Source organism: Rhinoraja longicauda, chromosome 13 (assembly GCF_053455715.1).
Source record: "Rhinoraja longicauda isolate Sanriku21f chromosome 13, sRhiLon1.1, whole genome shotgun sequence".
NCBI lineage: Eukaryota > Metazoa > Chordata > Chondrichthyes > Rajiformes > Arhynchobatidae > Rhinoraja > Rhinoraja longicauda.
This window is the reverse complement of record NC_135965.1, coordinates 53,916,260-53,923,493: the sequence shown is the minus strand read 5'-3', so window position 1 is coordinate 53,923,493 and position 7,234 is coordinate 53,916,260.

Genomic DNA, 7,234 nt, shown 5'->3' with positions numbered 1-7,234 from the left:
CAGTGGAGGCCAATTCTCTGAATGCATTCAAGAGAGCTGGATAGAGCTCTTAAGGATAGCGGAGTCAGGGGGTATGGGGAGAAGGCAGGAACGGGGTACAAATTGAGAATGATCAGCCATGATCACATTGAATGGAGGTGCTGGCTCAAAGGGCCGAATGGCCTCCTCCTGCACCTATTGTCTATTGTCTATTAAGAACAGAAAGAATATTGCTATCGCTATTGGCTGATACAGATATATCTCTCTCTGACTGACTGCCCAAATTCACTGAGAGGGAGTCACCACTTTTGAAATGGGTTTTCTTTATATTATTACAGGAACCTTTTATTGAGAACCCAGAAAAACACGATTCCTGGACTGTTTGTTTAACCTGTGAACTTTGCAAATAATTAACATCCTACGTCAGTGAATAATTACCAGGATAGACACAAAATGCTGGAGTAACTCACTGGATCAGGCAGCATCTCTGGAGAGAAGGAATGGGCGACGTTTTGGGTCGAGACCCTACTTCAGATTAATGTCAAGGGTGGGGGTGGGACAAAGATAGAATGTAGTCGGAGACAGTAAGATGTGGGAGAACTGGGAAGGGGGAGGGGATGGAGAGAGAAAGCAAGGGCTATCTGAAGTTGGAGAAGTCAATGTTAATACCGTTGGGGTGTAATCTACCCAAGCAAAATGTGAGGTGCTGTACCTCCAATTTGTGCTGGGCCTCACTCTGACAATGGAGGAGGCCCAGGACAGAAAAGTTAGATTTGGAATGGGAGATGGAGTTGAAGTGCTGAGCCACCGGGAGATCAGGTAGGTGAAGACGCACTGAATGGACATCCCTCCAACATTTTTGCCACCTCCAACGGGTTCCCACTACTGGCCACATCTTCCCATCTCCACCCCTTTCTGCTTTCTGCAGAGACCGTTCCCTCCGAAACTCTCCGGTCAACTTGTCCCTTCCCACCCAAACCACCCCCTCCCCAGGTACTTTCCCCTGCAACTGCAGGAGATGCAACACCTGTTCTTTTACCTCCCCCCTCGTTTCCATCCAAGGATCCAAACAGTCTTTCCAGGTGAGGCAGAGGTTCACTTGCACCTCCTCCAACCTCATCTACTGCATTTGCCAGGTGTCAACCTCTCATCATCGGCGAGGCCAAGCACAGGCTCAGCAATCATTTCGCTGAACACTCCCCGCTCGGTCCATCCTAACCTACTGCTGTGGTCATATCATCCATATAGGCCCTGATTGCAGGGAGGCACAGTCCGTCCTGCCATCTCTCCCCATTGATGACCCACCATGATGCTCAAATCGCTAGCTCCATCGCCATTGTAAAAGCTAAAAGAGAAAAAGTGCACTCTGCCATAATGCCATCTCTAGTTTCAGCCATGCTGTTGTAAAGTCTGCTGTACTAAAACACATTCGGATATCTTGGAATTACGCTTTCACTAAATTTACTATCAATCCTGGAACTCTAAAGAAATGAAAAGCATTCCAAATAAGACTTTGTGGCACAGATTCAAGGAGGGGTAATAGAGTTTTTCAAAAATAATAGTCCAATATGACTATGACTGACATTCAAAAATACAGACAAAAGGTAGATAAATATCTGAGGATGTGTTGAAAATGATTGGGCAAGTTTCCCAGTTTCTGCTTAGCATAGCTCAATATTCAGTTTCAAATTTGAAAATATGTTGATCAACAGATAAACAAGTTCTTTCAGAAGATGTTTGTTCTTGTCACAATATGACAAGACAAGGTGCCTCACGTTACTGGACCAATGAAGGCAAATGCAACAAGAAACTCTTGTTTGATAAGAATTTTAAACCCAAGGAGTGGCTTGCTCCATAGACTCGTTCAGCATGGAAACAGATGCCTGTCTCTAGCCAACAGTCAGTCTATCATGGAACCTCCTTGCATGCCGGCATCTGATGCCGGCCCTAATTTGTCCTGTTTTTCTTTGCTTCTATTTTTTTCCTCACTACGATCGATCTGAAGAAGGGTCCCAAACTGAAACTTCACCTACCCATTTTCTCCAGAGATGTTGCCTGACCCCTGAGTAACTCCAACATTTTCTGTCTATCCTTGGTACAAACCAGCATCTGCAGTTTCTTTTTGATTATATTTTTTCTGCTCCATTGTGAAATATCCTCAAGGCTTGCCTCTTTTGAAAACGTTCTCTTCCTCTCTCCGATAGGAGTTCTGCAAGACCCTCTCTCGCTGTTCCCCCTCTGCGATTCCTGCTGCTCTGCGGCCTTACGACCATGTTTTTATATGTGGCTCGCCACCACATCCACTTGTGTTTCCTTGGCGATTGCTTATGCCTCCATCTTGTGCCTCGTGGCTTCCAACTCCGGTTCCTGACTTCGCAGTTCGAACCCAACCAAGATTTCAGGCACCAACAGTCAATCCACTGCTTCTCACATCAGTTCTCCTTCCATTCCCTGTGTTCCACATGGGCCGCATTGCCCAGCCACCAACAGGCCCTCGCTGTGACTCTCCTGCTGCTCTGGGCCTGGCTCGCCCAGACCTGCATTGAACCCCCAACTTTACTTCATTGTACAGTAGATCCACACATTCAATTAATGTTCCTCACCTACCTGGACTCCACTAAGGATACCCGCCTGCAGGGTCCCTCCACCGACTGTCCTCGACTCGACCACCTGCAAGCCTGGGCTCCACCGCTGGATTGTGCCGCCTGCCCGATCGTCACAAGGCCAAGACCCACAGTGCCATGGCCACCAGGAGGAGCTGTTGAAGACCACTGGAGCAAGTATGTCTTCAATTAATTTAGGTATGTGCAGTTTTTTAAATGAAACTCTTTCTTCATAACTTAGTCATACATTTTATGACCATTGTTCTTTTATTCAATACCAAGAGAATTGGGATGTGTAAGGAAAAGCAAAATAAAAAAAACAAAACAAAACAATTTTTTCTTTGTTGTAAAAAGTATTGCTGTTCAATAACCTTTCTATATTGAGAACATTGTACATGTAGTCCAAGAACTACAGGCTGTTGGAAATAATAGTCGTTTTTCACATGTGAATGTAGCGCAATGCGTAGCCAATAGGCAGCACGGTAGCGCAGCGGTAGAGTTGCTGCTTTATAGCGAATGCAGCGCCGGAGACTCAGGTTCGATCCTGACTACGGGTGCTGCACTGTAAGGAGTTTGTACGTTCTCCCCGTGACCTGCGTGGGTTTTCTCCGAGATCTTCGGTTTCCTCCCACACTCCAAAGACGTACAGGTATGTAGGTTAATTGGCTGGGTAAATGTAAAAATTGTCCCTAGTGGGTGTAGGATAGTGTTAATGTACGGGGATCGCTGGGCGGCACGGACTTGGAGGGCCGAAAAGGCCTGTTTCCGGCTGTACATATATGATATGATGATATGATATGAAATAGACAATAGGTGCAGGAGTGGGTCATTCGGCCATTCAAGCCAGCACCACCATTCAATGTGATCATGGCTGATCATTCTCAATCAGTACCTCTTTCCTTCCTTCTCCCCATACCCCCTGACTCCACTATCCTAAAGAACTCTATCTAGCTCTCTCTTGAATGCATTCAGAGAATTGGCCTCCACTGCCTTTTGAGGCAGAGAATTCCACAGATTTAAAACTCTTTGACTGAAAAAGTTTTTCCTCACCTCCATTCTAAATGGCCTACCCCTTATTCTTAAACTGTGGCCCCTGGTTCTGGACTCCCCCAACATTGGGAACATGTTTCCTGCCTCTAACGTGTCTTATATGTTTCGACATTTACATCAGTCTGAAGAAGGGTCTCGACCCGAAACGTCACCCATTCCTTCTCTCCCGAGATGCTGCCTGACCTGCTGAGTTAATCCAGCATTTTGTGAAATAAATACCTTCAATTTGTACCAGCATCTGCAGTTATTTTCTTACACTACATTTACATCAAATGCATTTATCTTCATCTCAAACAGCAGAGATCTTAGCACAGATCCATGCGGATCTCCACTGGTCACAGACCTCCAGCCTGAATATCTACCTTCCACCACATGCCTTTGTCTTCTATGAATAAGGTAGTTCTGAATCCATATGACCATTTCACTGTGAATTCCGTGCATCTTAATCTCCTGGATCAACCTACTGTGAGGAACGTTATCGAAAGCCTGATCAAAATCCATGCATACAACATCCATCGCCCTACCTTTATCAATCTCCTTCAGTACCTGCTCAAAAAACTCAATTTAGTAAGACATGACCTGCCATGTATAAGGCCATGCTGGCTATCCCAAATTAGCCCATTCCAAATGGGAGTAAATCTTATCTCGAAGAATAGTTTCCCAACCACTGACATGGGGCGCATCATCCTATAGATCCCTGGATCCTCTCTATGTCCCTTATAAAGGAATAACATTGGCCACTTTCCAGTCTGCTGTGCTAGAGAAGAAAGAAAGATCCTCATCAAGGCCCTCGCAATCTCCTCACTTGCCTTCCTCAATAATCTGGGATAGATCCCATGGCGCTAGAGGCCTATCCACTTGATGCTTCTCAAGATTCTCAGCACCACCACCTTCTCAATCTCAAACTGCCCTTACATATTTGTATTCTCCACACTGAGCTCTCTGTCCTCACTGTCCTTCTCCTTGGTGAATGCAGATGTAGCACCTCATTTACATCCTCCGACTCCATGCATATATACACTCCTTTATCCCTGAGCAGTCCTACCTTCTCGCAGGTCACCCTTTTGTTTTTAACATACGTAGAAAAATCGTTGGGATTTCCCTTAAAATGACTCACCAATTGTATTCCATGGCCCCTTATGGCCTTTCTAATCACCTGCTTGGGATTTTTACTATTCACTTTATATTCCTCATAATTCCTATTCATATTCCCTTCATATTCCTCATGGCCATGTCTGATGCCACTTTCTTAAACCTGACATACTCTTTCTTTTTCTTTCTGAGCAAGTTTACAACCTCCTTGGTCATCTATGGTTCCCTTTACCTGCCATCCTTATCCATCCTCCATACGAGAACATGCTGACCCTGCACTTTGTTTAGCTGGCCTTTAAACAACTCCATGTCAGCTGTAGACTTACCCAATAGCAACTGGTCCCAATCTACCCTTGTTGGGGAGTTAGTATTTGGGTGGAAGAAGTGACAAAGGCTAGAGGTGAAAATGAGACAAAAAGGATGTCAGATAAGAAATGAAGAGGAGGAGTGGAATGTAAGGCTGGAGGGTGAGACATGGGTAGATTGGGTAGATGGGTCAATGAAATTAGGGCAGCACGGTGGCACAGCGGTAGAGTTGCTGCCATACAGTGTGAGACCAGGGTTCGACCCTGATTATGGGTGCTGTTTGTTTGGAGTTTGCTCATTCTCTCTGTGAGCTGCATGGGTTTTCTCCGGGAGCTCCGGTTTCCTGCCACACTCCAAAGACGTACAAGTTTGTAGGCTAATTGGCTTGGTAACATTGTAAATTGTCCCAGTGTGCGTAGGATAGTATTGGTGTACAGGGATTGCTGGTCGACTTAGACTCGGTGGGTGGAAGGGCCTGTTTCTGCACTGTATCTCCAAACTAAAATTAAATTAAAGTAGCCTGCAAAAAGGAGTTAAAAAGGGAAGTGGGCCAATGTAGTTGAACTGCCAAACCTGTGCAGGGCTACTCCCATGCATCATGTGTACCATATGCTATTTAAATAATGGTCGGTTCTCTATTCACTGGCGGACTTCGCACTGAGACACGTATTCGTCGACTTTATCAAAGCGGAGCGAAAGGCCTCTCTGTTTAGCCCATCCTGCAATATTATGAATTCCAAAATGTTCTGAGGCTTCATTCACCCATAGATGCAGAGATGCTGTTGTCCAGAGCTTTTAATAGCACAATCTGGTCCATGGTATTATTGTGAAGGGTATGTCATGTTGATTTTTTTTTCTTTGCATCATAGGGGAAATCTTATGAGATATACAAGATCCCAAGGAGCATGGATAAAATGAATCCTCACACTTTTTCCAATGGTAGGGGATTCTAAAACTAGAGGAGAGGACATAAGCTTAACCTGAAAGTGGAGAGGACATAAGCTTAACCTGAAAGGGGAGAGATTGAAGAGGGATCTCAAGGGCAAGTTTTTCCACACAGATTGGTCCAAATATGGGATGCGTTGTTACATAAGCAGACAAAGTTAAGACATTTAAAAGATGGTTGAACAGATATATGGATAGGAAGAGGTTACAGGGTTCTGACCATATCCCTGTGTATATGGTCATATGGTTCGCATTTGGAGTTTGCTCATTCTCTCTGTGATCCAGCATCAACTACCTCATCTGGCAGCTTGTTCCATACAGGGCCGTTTTTACAGCATTATGGGCCCCCGGGCAAAGCAGTGTACTGGGGCCCCTACCATTACTCTCCCCCACCCCCCTTTCCCTACCAGCCCCCCCCCGTCATGCCGGCGAAAAGCACTTACCGAAAAGAACTTACCGAAAAGCACTTACCGAAAAGCACTTAGTGATGGACAGGGTGCTACATTGTTGCGAAAAGCATTTACAGATCGCTGTGAGAAGCACTTAGTGACAGAAAATGTTGCGAAAAAAGCACTTATTGAACCTACATTTTTAAAGTAGTATTTATTTATTGCAAGTCACTTAACATACACAGATCAGTATGGGGCCCCTATGCTCGTGGGCCCCCGGGCAAGTGCCCATCAGGCCCATGCGTTAAGATGGCCCTGGTTCCATACAGCCACCACCGTTTGTGTGAAAAAGATACCCCTCAGATTCTTACTAAATCTTTTCCCCTTCACCTTGAACCTATGTCCTCTGCTCCTCGATTTCCTTACTCTGGGCAAGAGACATTGTGCATCGATCCGATCTATTCCTCTCATGATTTTATACACCTCTATAAGATCACCCTCATCCTCCTGCGCTCCAAGGAATAGAGAACCTCTCCCTACAGCTCACACCCTATAGTCATGGCAACATCCTTGTAAATCTTCGCTGAACCATTTCAAGCTTGACAATATCTTTCCTACAACATGGTGCCCAGAACTGAACGCAATATTCTAATAGCGGTCTCACCAATGTCTTGTACAACTGCAGCATGACCTCCCAACATCTATACTCAATACTCTGACTGATGAAGGCCAATGTGCCAAAATACTTTTTTACCACCTTATCTACCTGCGACTCGACCTTCAAAAAACCATGCACCTGAATTCCTAGATCCCTCTGCTCTACTACACTGCAGAGGCCTACTATCTTAATATCATAACCATACTTTATTA